The sequence below is a fragment of the Triticum aestivum genome, chromosome 4A (genome assembly GCF_018294505.1).
Source record: "Triticum aestivum cultivar Chinese Spring chromosome 4A, IWGSC CS RefSeq v2.1, whole genome shotgun sequence".
Taxonomy (NCBI): domain Eukaryota; kingdom Viridiplantae; phylum Streptophyta; class Magnoliopsida; order Poales; family Poaceae; genus Triticum; species Triticum aestivum.
The window spans coordinates 228,934,674-228,940,673 of NC_057803.1; positions in this window are offsets into that span (position 1 = coordinate 228,934,674).

Here is a 6,000-nt window from a genome sequence, read left to right on the forward strand (position 1 = left end):
ATGCTTGCATTAGAACTGCTTCTGCTTTTGTATGATCCTATTCTGATGCATAGCCTGTTTTTGTTACCTGCTTTCATACCTTACCTTTTTATCCTAAACTGCTTAGTATAGGCTTGTTGGTGATCCACCACTGACCCCTCACCTTGTCCCAGTTGCCCCTACTTGATGACCGATGACTCGATAAACGTGATCGATGTCCAGCCCCCGACATCGCACATTACCCCCCTTAGTTGTACGACTCTGCAGGGTTAGTATCGAGTGACGAAGGTGATACCTCGTCAACACTTCTGATGTTGACCCTGCAGTGTAGCTATTCGGTCGTGGTCATTGAGGGTGATTCCTCCTTCGCCACTCTGATAATGAGTCCGTCATGCAATCCCTCTAGTGTGGACCATCGAGGGTGATTCCTCCAAGTCCATCTTGATGGTTACATCGAGTGGGAACCCATCGAGGGTGATTCCTCGGGTTTCCTTCTTGCTATCTTGGACACATGGTTACTTTGCCTTTACCAAAGAACCATGACTGAAGTCAGGTCGGCCCCGACAGGTACCCACGAGAGGAAAGTGAAGTCGGGTTGTCCATGAGTGTACCCACGAGTTGATGTGTAGTCAGATTGATCTAGAGGATAACCGCGAGTTTTCCACATGGCGCGGCCGGGCATTCTTAGCCCTTGTCACAAGCCCGTGAGACGGGGCGACGGGAACACATATCCTGGATCATTGATCGTTGTCACGCGCTACCAAGACACTAACGGTTTGGATATGTGATCCGAGTAGGCCTATAGCCTTTTTCGCACTGACCACCATGCGGGAATAAGTATGGGCACTCTGTGTCATGTGTATCAGCCAAAAGCTCTTCGGACATCAGCAATGGAGTAGCACGTGCCCTGGTGGACCACGTAAGCACCTATCTTGTATAAGGAGGTAGCCAGGACTGATCCCGGCAGTCCACGCAACGTTTAAGAGTGCGAAGGGCAATGGGAACAAGACCCCTAAGCGCTTAGGATGTAGACCGACATGCTGGCCTCTCTGTTGATCCTAGGTAGGACTGCGGTGTGTTGATCAGCCGAGGGCGGACATGACCTGATGGTGTGTCTGGCAAGAGTTGATCGAGCATGTTGGGTAAGTTTGTGCACCCCTACAGGAAAGATTGATCTATTTGAATAGCCGTGTCCATGATAATGGACGCTCGGAGTTGTATCCCAATCAATACAAATAGAACTAGATGCTGAGGCATGTAATGGAAATGATGGCTCCAGGATTGCTTTCTCGCAGGGAGTCGAGGAAGTGATCTCTGAGCAATGTTTTCGGCGTCCTGCAAACGGGGGTACCCCGACTTTCCTACCTGCGGGGCTCCAATAGCGACCCGGTACGACCCAGTTTCAGCGGCAACGACTCAAGACCCTCGCGAGGGGCCAAGCCTCGCGAGATGGACGACACCAAGACCTCCCTGAGGGGCGGGCTCACTAGACTGGCTCCCGAGGAGCGAAGATATCAAGGCAAGGTGCACCTCATGAGGTTCCTATGACGTGAGCCATGACGACCTAGGCCAGGCGGGCGCCAACGGGCGCAGTGTACCAGTTCCCCCTTTGGTGCCAAGGAGGCAAGCGCAGGCATGGAGTCCCGAGGAATCAAGCAAAGGTTTCCATATTGGTGCAACGAGACCAAGACCGCCAAGACTACAGAACGGAGGTCATCGCGGAGCCCACAACAGCGTCATCACCAAAGCCTTTGCAGGTGAAGACTACTTTTGTCAAGATAACTTGTACTAGTTGTCTCCCTTTGAATTTGGTTGTTCTGGGATCCCTTCTCGCCTACATTTGGGAAGAGGACCAAGGCCAGTATAAATAGGACTTAGCCACCACCATAGAGGGGACAGATCATTCAGACCATCCGCTCACCCACTAGCTCATCAAGCTCAAGAACTCCTCACCTCCTGAGGTTGTTCAACCATTGTACTAGTCATCCTCAGCCCCTCGAGGCAATCCACCACAAAGCTAGAGTAGGGTATTACACCGCAAGGTGGTCCGAACCAGGATAAACTGTTGTGTCCCTTGTTCCTTGGGTTTGTCAAGCTAGGCTATGGAGTCATTGGGCCGGTAAGTTCGGAAGAGGGAGTTCTTCGTATGCACACCAGTGTTCAAGCCTCTCAAGGGTCTGCGGAGCCCCGGATCTGGCATTTGGCGTGCCAGGTAGGGGTGTGTTGAAGCTTCTCTTAAATCGATCAACTCGTTGTCGCTTCACTGCCTCCATCGCAGATGCTCGCCGAGCCCGTGGTGAGCATCGAGTTGCTCTCGCCGCACGCGTTGCCCTAACAGAACCCATCAGGGGACCTCCGCATCGTTCTCCATCACCTGCTGCCAACGCTGGCATCGGCCCGGCGGGGCAAGAGCAGCAAGCTTCGTCGCAGCACCCCTCCGTGCGGCGGGACGGACACACCGCCACACCGTCGCTGACTCTGGCTGGCTCATGGTCCCACGCTCGTCACGGCCTGGCGAACGCGTAGGCTGCGTTGCTCATGGTGCGTGAGCTCCTGCACTACCGCCGAGTCGACGTCCTCTACGAGGACTGGCTGGACCGCATCGCCGAGCTAGTCAGCGTGGTTGGCGGCTCGTCTGCACCATCCCTCTCATTACCTCGTTTGCCGCCTGCTGCGGGCAGCATAGCCCATGGAGCGCCTCGGCCACCTCCCCATCAGGACGTCGCCCTCGAACCAAGACGCGCGGCCCCGCGGCGTGACCCACCACGCCGGGCGCCCGCACGCGAAGAGGAAAGCTGCCGGGAGGTCCAACAGCTGCAAGAAGGTGCTCTAGTGCTCCCTCTACCACCACGTCAAGACCGCGCGCCGCCTGCAGTGGTGGCGTGCGAGCACCAAGATTAGGCTCCACCTCCACAACGGGCTCTGATGACCACAGCGGCCTGTCGTGCCTTCACCCATGAGCTACGCAGCGTCGTCTGGCCAGGCAAGTTCAAGCCTGACCTACCACCACGCTACGACGGCACCCCCGACGCTTCGGAGTTCCTGTAGCTCTACAAGCTGAGCATCGAGGCGGCCAGCGGCGACGAAAAGATCATGGCGAACGGGTTCCCCATGGCCCTCAAGGATGGCGCGCGCTCGTGGCTCCTGAATCTGCCGCGGGATCGATCTCCTCCTCAGGCGGGATGCTCGAGTGTTTCGTTGCCAACTTCCAGGGCACTCGCGACCGCCCGCCTGCCGCAGGTGACCTGCGGCGCATCAAGAAGCAGTCGGGCGAGACCCTGCAGAAATACATCCAACGCTTCAACAGCGTTCGCCTCATGATCCCCAAGGTTTCTGACGAAGCCATCATCTCGACATTCTCCGATGGCGTCCGCGATGTCAAGATGAAGGAAGATCTCGCCATCCACGAGGACTTGTGCACGGCTCTGGAGATGTTCAACATGGCTACCAAGTGCGCAAGAGCTGAGGAGGGGCGCCTCTCCCTCCTCGAGCTCCCAGCGGCCGACCCAGAAGACAAGAAGGCCAAGGCCAAGGACGTGAAGCGCAAGGGGGGTGCCATGCTTGCGGCTAAACCAGAGATGAAGCACGGCTGCGACTACCCAGAGTCGTCCAAGGGAAGCCGTCCATTTTGCATCTTCCACAACATACACAGCCACAACACTAACGACTATCAGGAGCTCAGGGCCATCCGCGATGGGCGCCTTGGTCGACGCCCCAAGCACAATGATCAAGGCTACGGCCGCAGAGGAGGAAGAAGTGGAGGACATTGGGACGACTGCGGCCCCCGCCAGGAGCCTCATGAGGATCGCTGGTAGGGCCAGCCTCGCGAGAGCGCCTGGAGAGACCATCCTCGTGAGGACTGCCCTTAGGGCATTGCTGGCCTCCCTCCGCTGCCACCACCACCAAGAAGGAACGAAGATCACCACCAGGACGAGGGGCTAGGGGCTTCCAGGAGTCTCGTGTCATTGCCTATATCTTGGGAGGCGCTCAGGCCCCATCCTCCCAGAGCGTCTTCAAGCAGTTTGCTTGTGAAGTGAACGCGGCCCTCCCTAGGCTCGAGGCCACACGTTCGCTCAGGTGGTCCAAGTGCACCATCACCTTCAGCTCGTCCAACCAGCTCAAGTGCGCGGCAACTGTCGGTGCCCTCCCGATGCTTTGCTCGCCCATCATCAGCAATGTCCTTGTAACCAAGACCCTCATCAATGGTGGTGCATGGCTCATATGTTCGACCGCCTCCAAGTGACATATGATTAGCTGCAGCCCACCAAGCCCTTCTCAGGAGTGACAAATGGCTCCTCCACCCCGATAGGACAGATCAGCCTCCCTATCACCTTTGGCCAACGCAAAAACTACCGTACCAAGCTCATCGACTTCGACATCACCCACATCCGCCTCCCGTACAATGCCATCCCAGGCCATCCGGCCCTGGCCAAGTTGATGGCGGTGACCCACCATGGCTACAACATCCTCAAGATGCCAAGGAAGCCGACAAAATCGTGAAGAGAGCATCCAAATGCCATCCTCAGGAGCCTGGTGTCTTCGAGGAGTGGCTCCTCAAGCCTTCAGCAGCCCCTCCGGTTGCAGAGCAAGCATTGCCTCAGGAGGAGCTCCCTCCAGCACCAACCTCGGGAGCCCTCGCCTACGTCCTGACCTCAGGAGCATGCATTGCCTCATGAGGGGTGCTGGACCGAAGAATTCAAGGCGTACCTGCTTCGGGGGACCCAGCCGGAGAAGGAAGAAGATGCTGAGCACGTGGCTCAGCAGGCCACAGCCTACTGCATTCAGGACGGTGAGCTTTACTGAAAATGACCAAACGGCGTTTCCTTGTGATGCATCACCTTGGAACAGGGGTACAATCTGTTAGCCGACATACACGGCGGAGACTGCGGGCATCACTCTTCATCGCGCACCCTTGTCGGCAAGGCGTTCCGTAGCGGATTCTACTGGCCCACGGCGCTCAGCGACGTGGCCGAGCTGGTGAGATCCTGTGAAGCCTGCTAGTTCCACGCCAAGCAAATACACCATCCCGCCCAGTGCCTCCAGACCATCCCACTCTCGTGGCCGCTTGCGGTCTGGGGGTTGGACATCTTCGGAGTGTTCCCTCGAGTGCCTGGGGGCTACCGTTACCTCTACATTGCCATCGACAAGTTTACCAAATGGGCGGAGGTGAAAGTAGTCTGCACCATCTCGGTCGGCTCGGTGGCCAAGTTCATCAAGGGCCTCGTGAGCCGGTTCGGAGTCCCTAATTGCATTATCACCGACAATGGCTCGCAGTTCACTAGCAATCTCTTCAAAACATATTGTGCTAACATTGGAACACAGATATGCTATGCCTAAGTGGCACACCCGAGGAGCAACGGCCAAGCTGAGCGCGCCAATGCGGAGGTCCTGAGAGGCCTCAAGGCAAGAACCTTCAAGAAGAAGCTCACGGCATGCTGTCAGGATTCTGGGTCCAGGGGTGCCCATACTTGCCTACCTGCGGCCCGAGGCGTGGCTCCACCAATGGCCTAGTACAATCCAGCTTCAGCAGTGACCACCCAATACCCTCGCGAGGGGCCAAGCCTCACGAGGCGGACGACAACAAGACGTCCCTGGGGGAGGACTCACTAGGCCGGCTCCCGAGGAGCGGAGATATCTATGCAAGGGGCATCTCGCGAGCTTCACGCGAAGTGAGCCATGACGAATAAGGTCAGGCGGGCGCCAGCGGGCGCAGTGTACCAGTTTCCTCTTTGGTGCTAAGGAGGCAAGCGCAGGCGCGCGGTCCTGAGGCATCAGACAAAGGTTTCCATATCGGTGCAACAAGAACAAGACTGCCAGGACGGCAGGATGGAGGTCATCACAGAGCCCACAGTAGCATCAACAGCAGAGCCTTTGGCAGGAGAAGACCGCCTTTTGTCAGGATAGCTTGTACTAGTTGTCCCCCTTCAAACTTGGTTGTTGTGGGATCCCTACGCGCCTAACATTTGGGAAGAGGACCAAGGCCACTATAAATAGGACCTAGCCACCACCGTAGTGGGAGAG